We start from the raw sequence: 16270 nt of genomic DNA, 5'->3' as shown, positions 1-16270 counted from the left end.
GCATACGTCTGCAGGCTTTATTCTCTGTGCATTGTTTGATGTGAAACAGGCAGTGTTTACACATCGAACCTGTGGAAAATACATCCTCAGCTAAGATCTGAGATGAATGTGATCAGAGTGGGTGGCAGAAATTGCCTGTCTGCTAGTAACTGACATGCAGCTCTGAAAAAAGTTTTCTACCTTGACCTCATACAGCAGACAAGGAGCAAAATGCATCTGCCCAGAATGGACAGTTTGCTTTAAAAATCTGTATTTCTGACTTTGTGTTGTGCAAGTGAAGTTGGCTGTTTGGTCAAGATGAACAAGAAATGTGGCTGCACCTTCTCGTGTGCAGAGCTGAATCTCTTGGGTACAGTCTGACACGGTGGGGCAGCATGCTTCAGTTAGGTGGACGCACGCCACCCTCCAATGAACGCAGTACAAGATTTCCTGGGAAATTACCTCCCAGATTTGTAAAGAAACCTGTCTAGTCTGGGTAGTTTGGAGTGGCTGGCTGCATTGGTGTGAGTAACGCATCTTTAACACAATTTAAGAATATGAGAGAAGCCTGGTGTGGATCTTAATCAAATATGCCCATCTCTTTGGTGCTGCCACAAATACTTCTTCTGAGGCTGTTGAGTTATCAAGCTGCTTTTAAGAAAACTTAAGTTTATCTAGAGCAAATTATCCAGTGCAGTTCACCAAAGCTGAGCAGCTGCCTTCCTGTGCTTCCCATTCCAACGCCTTGGCCTGCAATAGGAACCTGGAGTTGCTTTCTTCCTACTCTGCTTCTGCTGCTGTGCTCTTTGTGCCCAGTGTTCTGCCCCTGTCTGGAAGGCTGTGTCTGCTTGCTGCTTTCTTCTGTGTTAGATTCTGGTTTCTTTCCACGCTGCTTGCTGTGCCTGCATGAGTTTACAGGGACTTGGGCTTCTCCAGCTCTCTTGAAAAGGTGTGTGCCTTTAAGCTAGCACCCTGGTTGCTGCTCACACTCCATATTCATGTAGCAGTTTGAGCCTCGGGAAGAAGTTCCAGAAAGCTGCACTTACAATAATGTTTGCTTCCTGCTGTATTTTTCCTTTCCCTTCCTTTTGTGTATTGGTCTTCCTTCAATTGAGATCAACTTAGATGGGAAATCTGAAAAGCAAGGAAACAAAATTCTGTGCTGTTTGAGTAAAGCGCAATACCCAGGCTACAGCAAGGAACTCTCAGCAGAAGGGCAGCTTTTCTTGGTGATGGTTTCTGGTTTTAGGCTGCCTGTGTTATTAATATACTGCTGTCCTGGGAGATGTACATAAGCAGAAATACAGACACCTGATACTTGCCAAACATAGTTTCCGTAGCAAGTGGACAGACGTGCTGTGTCATGAGTTATGCCTCAGTCCTCGCACTGATTTTTATTTCTCATCTTTTCAGTCATTTTTCCATCTTGGACAAACACAAACCTCCTGGCCACTGATTTTAGAGCGGTCTGTGAGTTGGTTTTAGTGGATGCTAGAAGTGTTGGAGCTTTGGTTTCAAGACATGACTTGCAAGCTCTCTGCCTTTCTGTCATGAATGACTTCGTGGAGGTTTTTTACTGAACACCTATGTATGTAGTACAATTTTCAAGCTTCAGAAACGCGGAGATGCTAGCAAAGTCTGCTAACTTACACTTGATTATTCCAATTTCTCTGTTTTGCAGGAAGGAGACCTGGGCATAGGGAGTGCACAGCATTTCCCAGCACATGAAGCACTGGAAATAAAAGGAATGGGGTGGGAAGAAAAGCAGAAGTGGCTGTAAAAAAGAGGGGAGAAAGGAATAATGAGGCTAGTGCTCACCTCCAGAGAAAAATGCATTGGTGAATTTGGCAGGGTTACACTGCTTGAAATTAAAGATGCAATTCAATGTTTTTCCTATTTGTTTTGCCTGTTGGATGTGCTGTGGGATGCCCAGGCTGCACAGTGTGTCAGGAATGTGCTGCAAACCATGGTCCAAGTGCTAGTGTTCACTCAGGAGCCCTGAGTGGCGGAGGAGAGCACGCTGGGCAAGAGACACTTGCTCTTGCCAGTAACAAGCCTGTTTGCTTTCATACCTGGCTTCTAAAATGGCTGCAGCCCCGGGGAACAAAGCTAAAACCTGTCTGCAGGTAGTTCGTGGTGCAAGGGGGGGTTTGTGCACGGCTCTGAGGGGTGACATCCTCTCCAATTAAAGTGCCAGTGAGAGAGAGGGTAGTTCTAGCAAATTCCTCCTCTCCCAGATTTCTCTTTGGAATGTTGAGGTGTTTGGTTCTTGCTTTGTGTGTGTGATGCAGCTGGCCAGGGTAGGGCTGTGTTGTGTGAGGTGCTGCACGTGTCCCTGCCCTGGGCAGGGCATTGCAGGTGAAAGCCAGTCAAGCGGGTAACAGGAGTATGGTGGATGTGACCTCCATTAGGTGTTTTGCAGGAATACCCACAAGTCCTCCTCTTGGACCAGACTCCTTCCTTGTCCAAGATGCTCTTTAAATGCATCCTGTTTTCCAGAGTTCACAATCTAACCCACAGTGTCTTGAAATGTCCAACTCCAGGCAGCAATAATCTGCACCTTCTTGGCCAGAGATGTGGGGGGGACCACCTCAGGGTGCTGCTGGAATGGTGGCAACAGGGAGGGCCCTTCTGTGCGTCAGGCTGCTGCCTGCCACCGCTAATCCAGCCACATCCCTCTCTGCCCAAGGCCGGCAGCTGTTAGAGTAAGCCAAGGAGATGGTTAACTGCATGAGTGAGGATCACTAAAGCGAAACATTTTCTCCCATGCAGGGTGCAGCAAGGCCTGTCATTGCTTCTCCCACCTAGCACTAATTAAGCAGATGGCAGGGACTGAGATGCTGGCTGTCCTGGGAGGTTTGGACTGGTTACACACCTGAGTGTCTGTGGACGGTGAAAATGTTTGGTTATAATTGTCTTCAAATGTCGTGTTGAAGGGAGCAGGCAGGATTATAAGGACAAATGCTGCAGGACTTTGAGGCAGCAAGGTGGGTGTCTGCAGTGAGCCGCAGGCACTGGGGCCACCACTTTTCCATGGCTGCACATTTGACCCATCACGTGGACTCTAGGGCCTGGCTTGGATTTGAGACTTGTTTTAAAGAACAGGGAGGAGAAAACCAAAACAGTTTTTTAGGATAGTGATTCTGGAAAGCTTTGGTTTTTTCTATGCCTTTTTCTAGTGATGACGGAGAGGAGGGCTTGGTGAGCAGGTACAGACCTGGAAATCAAGCTGCTTGCTCGGTGGTGTGGCATTGCTGCCAGTTTCCTGCAAGTACTTGCACAAACCCCTAGCTTGCCTATGTTTTGGTTTCTTTAAAATGAACAGGGAAGCTGAGGTACTTCTGTGAGCGTGGCTTTGTATGGCTGGAAGTGTTGCACCATTCCGAGAGTAAAGGCAGTACCTTGCCTCTCTGTCTTCCTTGCTCGGTGTACTCGGAGTTACCATTTCTTGCCAGCACGCCTGCAGAAGGCAGTTGCATGGTTGGGAGTGAGCAGGGGGTCTGTGCCAGTTGTGCAGCAGCAGCAGCACAGCTGCTTTGTTGCCTGCAGCATTTTTATTTCTGTTGACATGCGAGCTAGAAGGCATTCAGGATGACTTTTGGGTGCTGGACTGCATTTGCAGGTCTGCCTGTTAGAAGAGCTCGGTTCATCTGCCTGGAAGCAACAGACAGAGGAAATGCAAGGCAAATCTATAAGGTTTTTCCCTCAGCTGTCCCACACAGAGACATGTTTGTGGTTTATTAGCTGGACAATTGTTAAAGTGCATGCTATTGAACTGTATCCTGAAAATCAGACTCTGGGTTTGGAGCTGCTTGGAGCTGCTGGAGCTTTGTGACTGGACTGGCAGGAGCTGTGCAAGTGCAAAGGACTAGTTTCAGAGGCAGTATGGATTCTCCTGAGGCAAACCTGTCCATTGGTGTAATGTCAGTGCAGCCACATCAGATGATTCACAGCCCAAGTTTTTATCCTGAGAACTACTAGCTCAGCCTTTTTTCCCCATGAGCTCGTAATTTTACAAGATGAAATCCTGGTGTGTTAATATGTAGTATAGATTCAGTCAGTCGGTGGTTAAGAATCATTTGGAGTTGGTGATTTGAACGATTGGTTTTGAGTGGGCTGCCGGTATATGTTTGCTGTGCTGCTGTTCAATGTCAGCCCTCCCGTTGCATTTTGTAAAAGCTTCCATTAATTTCACTAGAAATCTGCATTTGGGGTGAAGGGTGACCTAATCTTTAAAAAGGATCTTAATCCACTTAGCCTGTCTTGCAAAGCTCAGCATTTTTTCCTTGTCAGAGGCAGACTGCATTCCTAACCTTGATGTGTCACTTTCCAGTTGGTTTAATATTTGGGTGAGGATACAAAGGAAATGTTTTTCAAAGACTAAAAGAGTTCATGCTGCTAAGGTATGTGCAATGTGTGATGTGCAAGTACAGAAAAGGAGATATGAGCATAATTTTAAGTGGGTGGTGGAAAAAAGATAAAATAACACCAGCAGATGACTATAGAGAACAAGCACAGGAAGAGGTAAATCCAGTTGAAAGAGTGTAAATAGGGAGTTATGAGGGAAAAGGAAGTGGAACTGTAATGTTAATTAATGTAGTTTAAGTGTAATATAAAAATAGGGTTGCTCTTAGTTTGATCTGTAAATGTGCCTTCGCAGAGGCCTGAGGGCAGCCAGGAAAAATGTGGTCTCCATGCAAATACGAGGCCTAGTGCCTATGCCTTGCTAAAACTACAGATCTAGGCTACTGCGTTAAATCTAGCTCGGGTCGGAAAGGGTGGAAAGCTGTTGCCAGTAGCCTGTTCAGTTTTGGGGGGTTTCAGCTCAGACTCCAGTCACAAAACGAAGAATGCCACAATTAATGCTAATTGGTACCTTCCTTGATGTTTTGGCCAGGGAGAATGAGTTCCCTGCCTCCCTGGAGGCAGTCACTCCAGGTCAGAGGAAGAGGCCCATGGGGATATTGCATGGCTCAGGACATTCAGGCCAATGGGAAATCTCAAATCAAACCCAATTCACGCTGCATGAGGACTACCTGCTTTGTATGTGATGTTTCTCCCTGGGTGGCCAAATTTCTGCAAGGAGCGAACACACGCAGACGTGCCCATGTGCACACGATGAGCCTTGAAGCCATTTGCTCACTTGCCTTGAATCAAAACCTTCTGCTCTCGCGTTTTCTTTTCTGTTTGGTGATTGAAGCGAAGCTTCATGTGCCTTCACGTGGGAGTTAAGTGGGTCAGCGGGCTGCTTTGTTTGTGGCAGCTCTCACGTGGAAAAAGCCTGATGCAAAACGCTGAGGTTTGGCAGGAAAGTGCCAATTAAAGATAGCGGTGCAGGAGCATATTGTCTGAGCTGAAAGTGCTCGAATCTGGGGCTGTGACAACTGTCGTGTGCAGAGGAAAGAATGAGGAATTATTAAATTTAATGTTGATCTGAGGTACCTAGTGCCTTCCCTGTTGCAAGTGTTTGTTCTCACGCAGTGTAGACAAGGCATTTGTTCCCCGTTTCACAGGTAAGGTGAGGGGTAGAGGAGGTGAGTCACACAGGGAGCCTTTGCCAGGGCGGGATCAGGAACACTCAAGCTGGGTGCTTGGGCTTCACCTGGTGTCGGCCTGTGTTATTTATCTTTGTGTCAGCAGCAGTCCAGCCTTCTTATCACTGCACATGTCTGTTCAGGTGACGAGTACAGGAGATGTAAGTGCAGAGAGGTGGCAAAGTGAGAGATGCAGTGTTACATTGAGTCGAGTGAAGTTTTTCTCCCCCTCAGCCATGCAACGGTCAAGTTGGGACAGCATGTAAAGGAAATGTGGCTTTCTAAGTCTGCCTGGCAGCGTGCTCAGCTGCAGGGAAGCAACCCAGGGACCGCCAGGCTTTGATGCTGCTATCTTCTGCTGTCATGGGCAACTACATCATCATACTGTCATCCAGAAGTGAATATATTGCTCCTTGGAGCACTTGGCCCTTAGATTCCCAAGCAGACATTGTGCAAAAGGGCCCTGAAGGAGAAGAGAAGAGCAGATCACTCAGGTATAGGTATAGTCAGTGTTTCTGCTGAAATAGAGCCTCTCTTCCTCCCAGTCCATCCCTTTGCTTCCCACTGGTTCTGTTTTATTGATGTGTTTTTGTTTGAAAGAGCAGCATTGGTAAATGAAAGCTAGGATATCCATAGTTCCTTTATTTTAAATAAGCTTTCAGGCTTTATTTTTCCCTTACTTGGAGCTTTCTGTGCCCTCGCTGCAGATGTCCATTACCTGATCTCCTGTTTTATGTTGCAAATGGACTGTGCTTTATTTTGCACGTGTATAGGCACACACCTCCTACTTATGATGAACCAGACCTTTCTCAACAAGCAGGGAACAGTGTACTTTGCAGGTGGACTGATGACAGAGATAGTGCAGCTTCACTGGAACAGTATCCTGTCAGGAGGCAGATGTTCCTTCCTTTCTGCTGCACTAGTCTGTCTGTGTTGGGAGATCCACATGCAAGACAGGTAAGTTAAGTGCTGATCTTTCAGAAATGAGAGCATAGTGAGATGTACCTTTATTTAGGTATGTTATTTATAAGGGTAATGCCAAATGCCTGTTGTTAAACCACTGGAAGTGAAGTCCTGGTCAAGCAGTCACGTGTGATGGTGGCAGCTGCTCCAGTGGTTACTGTTGTTTCCATCATTTAGAGTTCTTTCTGCACCCCAGGGTGAATCCCTAAGGACTGGTTAAAACCAGCATGGTTGTTACCTAATAGTAACTTTGGAGAAGCTGAGGTATCTATGCAGATTGGATTCCATCCGGAAGGTTAAATCTGGTTGCCCTTGGGGTGTCCCAACATGCCTTCATTGGTGGGTTTCCATTGAGAACTGGCACAGGCAACAGACGCATCTGTTGTAGATGATGCTTGGATTAATGCTGATTGATGTTCCTTTGAAAGTTGATGGACTGCACAGTATAATCAAGAGCCGCTTCTGAGCAGAATTAAAGAAAATTGAGATGCTGTGAGACTCTAAAAGAAAGCAAAAAAAAAAATCTATGAAAGGACTGTTCTATTAGAGAAAGCAGGATGAAGTGTGCAATATAGTATGTGATATATTGCAATACTATATGCAGTAGCAATTACATTTTAAAAACCTAAAGGGCAAGAATCAGAACAGTGCCTTCACTGCCCACTTTTTAAAAGTTTTTAAAAGGTTACAACGTGTTTTAGATTTCTTTTCCTAATGAAAAGTAGGCTTATGTGATCTGTCTGTCTGCTTTCATTCAGCCATCAGGGTAGCCCACTCCTTTTTCCTTCTCAACATTTAGGGAGGAGGAAAGAATCTCGAGTTTCGCAAGAACTGGAGGAGAGAAATAATCGTTGCCAGCCTCAGGGAAAGGCAGGAGGGAGCTCGGGCATGGTGTGATTCCTTTGGCAGCACGTGTGTACAGCCCTGGACTAACCGCACCTCATGCTGCCTGTGTCTCCTCAGAGGGGAGTGCCATAGGACACACAAAGGAAGGTAGGGCTGCTGAGAGAGCAGGGCGGATTAGAGGGACAAAGAACACAGATCTGTAGGAAACCAGGCATCATTAGTGCTGCTGCTCATGGAACAATCCGGTTATTTTAAAAATATGGGCATAAACTGTTCTAAAAAGTCTCTCTGCAGGGAGCCAAGGAAATGGTCGTGTAGTAACAGAAAAAAGTCAAAACATTACAGCTGATTAAATGACAGAAATTTTATTTCTGTGCAGAGACTCCACCTGTTTTATAATGAAAATGTAAAGAAAACACATGGAAAACTGTGTTTACAGTCTACCTGTTAATTTCACAGTGGTGAAACTTCCAGGTTTTGTGCAGTTGTCACCTGAAGTCTTGCAACAAGAGAAAATAAAAATTGTAATTATTGTGCAATTTTTATCTGGGGAAGGGGGGAGTACTTAAAAACCAACCCAACTGCATGTCTCAGCATTTCTTTATGAGGCTTTAGATGGCCAGTGACCCTAACATCACGGGAAGTGAGAATCTGAGAAAAAGCGCAAACACCTAATTATGTCGGAATGCAGTATTAAGAGATTTCCAAGGTAAATGCCTCTTTATTGTAACACTGAAAAGAATGAATTCACAGCAAATACATGATATGCAATTACTGATTTCTTGCTAAAGCTAAATGAAATAGTGATTATCATAATTCAGGTAACTTAGAACTATTTGTTCAATTTTTATCTCATTTTCTTGCTCAGAATGGAATGTGATGGTATTTTAGGTAGTGGAGGGGGAACAGTCTAGAGTCAGAAAACCTTGCCTATAGTTCTAACAGGTTCAGCTGAAGTGGAACTATTGGTGCTTTGTTAATGTACTGATGATTCTACCGTGTCATCAGCTGCTGCTAGGAGGCTGCAAAATGAGAGAAGGGCAAACAGCGGGAGTCCTGGTTGCAGAACTGCCCAACTGGGGAAGGAGAACACTCAGCACAGGGACTGTCCCTCCTCTGAGCACACACAGATGGTAACATGGGGACTGGAAAGCCACAGCAGGTGAAGCAGAGCTGTTGTGTCTCTGCCATGGATAGTACTTAGCCAGTTAGGGCTCTCAGGAGATTAGCTACTGCCTGGGGTGTCAGAACCATGGTAATTTCTAAAACTGGTTTGTAATCACCTGCTTTCAGTTTACACAGAGCTGGCATCCTTTTAAGCACTAATATCCCCAGCTTTCTCTTGACATCTTTGCAGCCCATTCCACTTTTCATGTTGAACCTATGCTGATTCCTTCATGCAAAACAGCAGTTATGTATTGCAGTGATACCTGATGGTGGAAAAGAACAAACTAGCAAATTTAGTATTATTTGGAAGGGGCATGCCAAAAGCCATTGCTGTGCTGAAACCAGGAGCCATGAAGAAAAGCATTATTATTTCAGGAAGTTATGATGAAAAAGGTGCCATTTTTTCCACAGTTCTTCCATATGAGCTGTTTTGATGGCTCGGACTACGTACTTCTTGGAAACTGCCATGTTTCCATGCTGAAACGTGCTGATGGAGGTCAACTGCTTGCTGAAGGACAGAGGATGAAGACAGCTGGGGCTGTTCGAGGTGAAATGAAGGTTCCCTCAAGCAACACGAGCCAAGCAGTCATAAACCCAGGGAAGAAGATGGTCAGACATGGCTTGGTAAGGAGCCTATGCGCAGGGAGTTTGCTTCCTACTTTCACCTCAGCCATACAGGAGCGTTGCAACTCATTTAGGGGGAAGATTTAGTTGCTTTTAAATGTAGATTTGTAACTAAGGCTCGTACAGACGGAACAGCTTCCCTCGGCAGGGAATCGTCAAAAGGAGGGGCTGTACGCTGACCTCAGCGGCAGGCTCCCTCCCCCTCGGCGGCCCCAGGCCCGGCAGTTCCTCCCCAGACACCTCAGCCTCGCACGGGCGGGGCGCACCAACCCAGCACCGCGCTCCCCGCAGCCGCCTGCGGGGGCCCATCAGCCGGGACCCGGTGATGAGCCTCCCGGTGACCCCGCTGCGCCGGGACGGACGCGTGTGCGCCGGGCCGGGCCGCCACCGGCTCCCGCCGCGCTGCGGGCGCCGTCGCCATGGCGACCGGGCCCGGCCGTACCGGTGGGGCGGCGCCGCGCATGCGCAGGGCGCGGTCTGACCTCACCGCCGCCGCGCTGGGCTGCCCCGCCTGCCGCGGGGAGCCGCGCCAGCCGCCCCTCCTCCGGCCCGCGCCGCACGCTCTGTGGTGCGCGCCCTTGCGCGCATGCGCGCTGCCGGCCCGCGAGCCTTCTAGAGGCGCGGGGCGGTGACGCGCCGGCGCGGAGGGGGTGTGGGTGGCGCGTGCGCGCTGGCTCCCATTCTTCCCGTGGCAGCGGGGCGGGCGCAGCCATGCAGGGGAGCGGGCGCCGCCGCCGGCACTGAGCGCCGTCCGGCCCCCGCCCCGCCACCGCCTCCCGCGCCGCGCCCCGCAGGTAACGCCTGCGCCGGCCCTGCGCCGGGCGGTGGGGCCGCTGCGCCGGGGAGGGGGCTGCGTGCGAGGGGAAGGAGGAGCGCGGCCGGGGGCTTTGTGTGGTGCCGCCGCGGGGAGGGGGGGCGGGGAGGGGCGGCCGCCGCCGGGGCGGCCCCGGGCGGGAGCGCAGACCTGGGCCGCTCGGCGCTGCCGTTTGTGGAGGGGAGGGGCGGGCGGTCCGGCGGCGTGACGGCGGCAGTGGGAGCCGGGGGGTGCGGGGGCTGCCGGGGCCTAACGGCTGGCGCGGGGGCGCCCCTCGGCCTCCCCGCCCCGGGGCTGCGGGGGTCAGTGCGTCGCGGGGGCGGCCGGCCTCAGCTCCCTTTCCGCGGCGTGGTGCGGCGGCGCGGGGACGTGCGCCCGGCGGAGCGGGCCGCCGAGCACCGGCCGCCCGGTGGGAGTGGCGGGGCAGCCTGCGGCGCCGGGGCCTCCTGCACGGGTCCCCGCTGGTCCCGGCGGTTGCTCGGCGAAGGGAGGCGAAGCGCCGCCGGGCCGCGTTCCCCCGGTCGTGTGGGATCGCGGCAGCGGCTGCCGGATTTTCAAACCGTCCTGTGGTCTGGGTGGGTTCGGCTCCGGCGTGGGGCCCTTTTGTGCACGTGTCGCGCTTTGCTTGGTTTGTTTCTGTCATCGCAATTTTTAATGCAAGTTGGGTGAGGGCTGGAAGTTCGCGCCTGTGCAGAGAGGTCGGTGATCGTTAGACGGATCCTGCAGAAACGTTTCAGAGCGATGCTGGGTCTGAGTAAACCAAATGTAGTTAGTTGTCTCTGTGTTCATGCAGGCCTGCGTCGGCTCCCCTGCGCGTGTTTTCAATGTATGTGTCTTCAGATATCTGTGAGGAAGGGAGAAGCTGCCTCTTTCCTCCCTAGCCTCTTGAGAAAGGACTGGGGAGCTGAGGCAGGGTGATGAGCACAGGGCTGCATGAGAAGCCTATAGTGGAGTAGAGCAGAGACTTCCCGGGTGTGAGGGTTGTTCTGACCAGTAGATCTCTGCATCTTGCAGGCTTATTTCATAAGTCAGTGTTTAGTAAAGGAGACTTGGGTTAAGAAAAGCAGCATGTGCTGAGCCGGTGTCGGCAGGGCAGAGATGTGCTCTCCACCCCACTGCTTGTGCTAGCGCCTTAGGCAGATGCATTGGAGTCCATTTTGCTGGTGAGTAGTGCAGACCTATTTTTCTGCATCTTTAGAGCAGTCTCATCTTCCTTGCACGGTCCTCTTGATGCCACCTGGGTGCCGTTGAAGACAAGCCATGTATTGTTGCTTAATACATGACGACGCAAATACATAATTTAGATCAGTAGTTCTTAAATTAGAACTTGCAAAGCCATTAGAAGTGCAAGTGTTTGCTTCTCTGTGGGATTCTGAACTGGATTTAAAAGAGGTTTACAGCTGGATATGTTTGAGAACTTCCAGCAATGGTGAGCTTTTGCTAGAGCAAAGGGCTACACCAAGTACAGGATGGATGTGCAGTACTGTCATGTTCAGGGTCTTCCTTGCAATATGGCAGTATAGCTCGCTGTGTGGAACAAACCTTTGTGCTGCAGTCCTGGGCTTGGCAAAGTCCAGCTTCTGCTTGTTTTCTCTGTTGAACCCTATCAGCGGTACTGAAGTCTGGCAGTTGTGAGAGGGACAGAGTAATGACTAACTGTGGCACCATGGGCAATCCTCTCTGTATTTCATAGTCACACTTGTTTAATTTTTAAAAAAAGTTGCTGCAAGCATAAATGGATCTTTTTTTTTTTCCTTTTTCCACACTGGTGCCTGCAACATTCCTGTGAAGTCCTTGAAATCGATCACATAGCTTCAGAAGTTTCTGTTTCAAGAAGGAAGACACTATGAAGTTAAACACTTCGGCCTTGCTTCGCTTGGCCAATAACGTTCAGTGCTAAAAATGAGACAACAGCATGCTTGTGAGATGGAAATGTTTATCTAGTTCATGTGATGTTCTCTAGAGGGACAATTGCAGAGAGTGTCTATGATCAAATGAGCTCGTCCTTCAGTCATCTTTGAAGTTCTGTAGGAATCTTAAATCTGAGCTACCAATTAAGTGTTGCAAAACCCAGTACTTAAACAGCAAAACTCAAACTGAAATGATTTATCACTTTCTCCCATACGTTAGTCAATCCTTCCCTATCCATCAGGCAATTTGATGCAGGCTGTTAGCAAGTCTGGCCACTTTTGTAATGATTTGCAACATGAGGAGCTAGATCTTGCCCTCAACAAGCTTTCTGTTAGGGACAGGTCATGCCTAAGAAGTGCAAAAGAGGCTGGACATGAAATGTTGAGATGGCTAAAGTAATGACCTCCCCTGCGTGTACCTCTCCGCATTTCAACATACATGCAGATTTTTGTGAGAGTGATGTGGCTTTGAAGCTTGTGGACTGCCATTACGGATACCCTTCTAGCCTCAGATGACTTTGGATCAAGCTCATGTGTCACTCTGAGTCTCTCATTATCTTGGGCCTTGCCTAGGCTAGGGCTGGAAATCTTGTTGGCATGCCTCTGGATTGGGCTTGCTGCTGCTAATGCCTCCTTGGCTGGCAGTTGTCATTGAAGCTTCTTCCTGGATTCTGACAGTGCCAGCCCACCTTTAAGCAGCACTTGCCAGTGTATTAAAAAGAATACTAGCAATTGTATAAAGCTTTCATCTGAGTGAAGAAAATAGACTGGTTTTGTCTGTTAATTTCTTCAGACTGACCAGTAAATTTAAAGCAGTCTGACTGTGAAGGAAGAGGTTCACTTCTTTCCTCAATGAAGGATTGATGTTTGTGGCAGTCTTGTGCAGAATAGCCTTAGCTTTTACCCTGCTGTTTAATGGTGTACACTTCATGCTGCTCTTTGCTCAGTTTCTTCGTTTTCACCAACCCATACAGTGCTGAAGTTTGTATTGTGTGTTTCTTTAGGGCTCACTCAGTGTTTTGGATATTGTGTATTGGACCAACCTGTTATCAGTCCTCAAAGCTGCCTGAAAGCCTGATGTGAGCTAGTTAAGAACTTTGCACAGCAGGATTCTGAAGAGCTAAACATGTGCAAGTTCCTTGGTATTCTGGACTGCACTAGTGTATGGCTGTCATAAAGAGATCATAAGAGATCACTTTCTCCTCTCTTTGGCAGCACTAGCACTCTTGCACACACACAAGAAAACCAAACCCCGAACGATCTGGATAGAGTTGTAACTGTTCAAGTTATAGGAGGGCAAGAAGTGGGTTTTGTGGTCTGAGAGACTGCAGGTGCTCTCTGAAAGATTTGATCTCAATTCATGGTTAGTGTTTGAGTTCGTCTGGTTTCCTGATCTGTCAATGAAATCTTGGCATGTTTGGCTTCACAAGGAGGGAGATGTCCATTCCACGTCTAGAAACAGTATGCCAAGTAGAAACACCAAAATTAATTGTTAGAATAGCATCATTATTGTTACTTTATTGGAAGTTACTAGGCAGATTTAAAAGTCTCCAATTTGTTTCCTCTGCCAGCAGAATTAGGCTAAACAGCCTAAGCAGGCCAGTCCCTGGTGCAGCGTTTCTGTCTTTTGGGTTTAAGCTGGGCCCGTCTTTACACTTTGCTTGTAGATGCTTTAGATTCCAAGATACTTCATAAAGCAAAATCGAACCAACAATGATTTACTGAGGCAAAGATCTGATCAAAATGGAGTCGGATTCTGACCTGTGTTTCAAAGTGATGCTGAGCAGAAGGGAGGAATCACAGGTATGTGTCTGCCTGTTACATTGCAGGTGGTTCTTAGCCCAGCAGTCTCTTAACTGCTGCTAGAGTTCAGCCCAATTCATGGTATTGTCAAACAAAACCCTGTTCTGCTGTTCCTCCTCTGCTCCTTCCACCTACTGTTTTATGAATCTTGAGTGCAGTGGTGGCTTTCCATGATCCCTTGCTGCCTGTGTTGGGGGATATCTTTGGCCATCCGCTTATGTGTGATTGTAAATACCAGGCTGAACAGAATCTGATGCCTGAGTGTAGAGAGTAAGCCTCTTTCCCCTCACTGGAGCTGAACTGATCCTAGCTGCTGGTTTCTGCTGACCTCTGTCAGCAGTTGAAATACAGCTGCTGCCGAGAGTTCTCCTGTCCTTGGCTAACAGTTACCATGAGGGCTGGCAGCCCTGGAGAACAGGGGTAGGCAAAGAGCCCTATTCTGTCATGCAGACAAGTTTGTGTTTAGAGTCACGGAGGGAAGAGATGGACATAAGCTGGGAAGCCTGAAAAGAGATGAAGAAAATAAACTTTTTCCAAAACTATTAACTTGCAAAATGCTCCTGTTGATTCCCACAGCCAGGTAGGAGCCTATAACAGACTGAGGTCATGTCTTGTTCAATTTGGGGTGTCTGGTTTTCATATCGGCAGCATCTTGGCATGACTTGTCACAAGTATGCATGTAAGAAATTTTCTTTGAATTGGAGGTGCTTTTGTTTGTGGCTGTAGTATCTACTTGCCTGTCTGAGATTCTTCTGTGAGTGAACTTACTTGAGGTGTAGACTGCATGGAGTAGGATTTTTATCTTTTGTTACTCCCATATCACACACGTTTTGTTAATGTGGTCTAAAATAAACATGTATGTTTTGAGAATATGGTGTGAGATGCAGAGGGAAGAAATCAGACTGAAAGGTGCTTGTGTCTCTTGAGGGCCTGTACCCAAAGTATGATCTTGTGTATTATTTTTCCATTCCAATCTGTCATTTTACTGCTAGCACTTGTCTCTCAGTTACTTCCTTCCAGGGTAGTTCTGGCTTGGACATGTACACAAAACCTTACCTACTTCTTCTGTGTCACTAGGCAGTTATACATCAGTAAGGATAATGAGGTCCTGGAGCATTTGTTGAGTTATATCAAACCCACTGATCTCTTGAAAAACTAGATTATCCTGATCTTGTACCAGCATGTGGTGGTATAGGTTTTTTCTTTCCCCAAGGTGTTCTCATCCTCAGTTCCCATTGCCGCTGGAGACTTGCTTTGCAGTGGCTCTGGGAAAGGTACTGAATTTCTACCCTATTTCTGCCTGTAAAATAGGAGATTATTGTGTATTTTCCCAACATTTTTCCTCAGCTTTTGTACATTAAGAGATGCTTTCCATCTTCAGGACCGGCTAAATCAGTAATCTTAGCCTAAGAGACTTAATCTATTGCGATACAAATAGAGGTTACAAGATTCAGATGTGTGTTGTGAAGCCATTTGTCCTGCTAGCAACCTGGCAAGTGATGGGCCACTCTGCTCTATCAGTAGTGTTCTACTTCCAAACCTTGCGAAGTATTTTACCCACATGAAGCTACAGGTGAAGGTTTCTTCTTTTCCTTTTTTCCCCACGTTTTTCCAGATGATCCAGTATTGATGCTGGATTGTGGAGGAGAGTGTTAGGGCCCTTGTGACTCTGGAAAGTTTTGCCCTGCACTCATAGTTGCAGTAGGAAGGGGGCTGGATGCCACCTCTGTCCTTCTAGGATGCATCACTGCAGCCCCTTGAGGGACCTTGCACACCCTTGGCTCTGATACCTTGCAGAGCTGGAAGTCAGAGAGAACCAGTGCTGTGTGGTTTGTTGGCCAGGGTCCCACAGGTGTCAGAGGTGGAGTCTGCAGGCTGTGCTCTTAAGGTAAGGTTAGATCTCCAGAATGAGGGAGAGAAGGATGTTTTTGTACACAGAAACCCACAACTCAGGTACTATTCACAGTGGAAGGTGTTATGAGGATAGTTCTGCCTGCATGCCCACCCCCATGATCCAGTAGGCCCCTAATAAATTCCTTGCAGTGTATACCTTGGAACCATGAACTGGGATGTCATAACATAGGATTTTGATGTACATCTTGGTGCTCAAACTGTTAAAAAGGAAAGAGACCTTGAAAGTTCATTCTAGACTTGTCCTTGGTCTCAGACAAAGTTAAAACCAAACTAATTTCAGAGAGGGGCTGTGTTAGGAAAACAAAGGATGTTAAAGCTCATCTAATTTTCTGCCCTGCTCTTGAAGGGTTACTCCCACTCTGCAAAGTGGTTCCATTAGTGTAGGGTGTTGGGGTCACATTGAGGTGACCTGCAAGTTGTCTTGATTTGCTATAGCTTCATTACTGTGGAGATTTTTGGAAGATTGATGCCTTTCTGAAATTGGTATCTCTATGTGAGGTGTTCAGTTACCGAGGCAGTAATGCAAACCTTTAGCGGAGGCATAAGAATTCCTGTTATCTGAGGCTTATCTCTCATCTTACCCAGGGTAGGGTAATGCAACTTTTAACAGCTAGCATCTGTCCTAGAAGGATTGTGTGGGGGGGCTAGAAAACCTTAGTTAGCTTAAGCCCTGGAAATGTTTCAGCCGTCTTTGTTCTAGAAATCTGCCTTTTTTT

General features: G+C 47.8%; 1 protein-coding gene and 1 long non-coding RNA gene across 2 annotated transcripts in view; one reads left to right on the top strand and one right to left on the bottom strand.

Moving 5' to 3' along the window:
• Window positions 1–6016: 6016 nt before the first annotated feature.
• On the bottom strand, window positions 6017–9550 carry LOC129736617 (uncharacterized). Its single transcript, XR_008733499.1, has 2 exons — window positions 9294–9550; window positions 6017–6976 (listed from the first exon to the last, which is right to left on the bottom strand). It is a non-coding gene; the product is annotated as an uncharacterized LOC129736617 (long non-coding RNA).
• A 223-nt stretch (window positions 9551–9773) lies between these two features.
• Window positions 9774–16270, top strand: part of CLASP1 (cytoplasmic linker associated protein 1) — a 181222-nt gene continuing 174725 nt past the window's right edge. The window contains exon 1 of the mRNA XM_055717670.1: window positions 9774–9907. The gene's annotated coding sequence lies outside the window, so the exon portion shown is untranslated. The remainder of the gene's footprint in view (window positions 9908–16270) is intronic.

This window comes from Falco cherrug, chromosome 8, assembly GCF_023634085.1.
Source record: "Falco cherrug isolate bFalChe1 chromosome 8, bFalChe1.pri, whole genome shotgun sequence".
Classification (NCBI taxonomy): Eukaryota; Metazoa; Chordata; class Aves; order Falconiformes; family Falconidae; genus Falco; species Falco cherrug.
The sequence above is the reverse complement of the archived record's forward strand: the minus strand, read 5'-3'. Positions and strand labels throughout refer to the sequence as shown.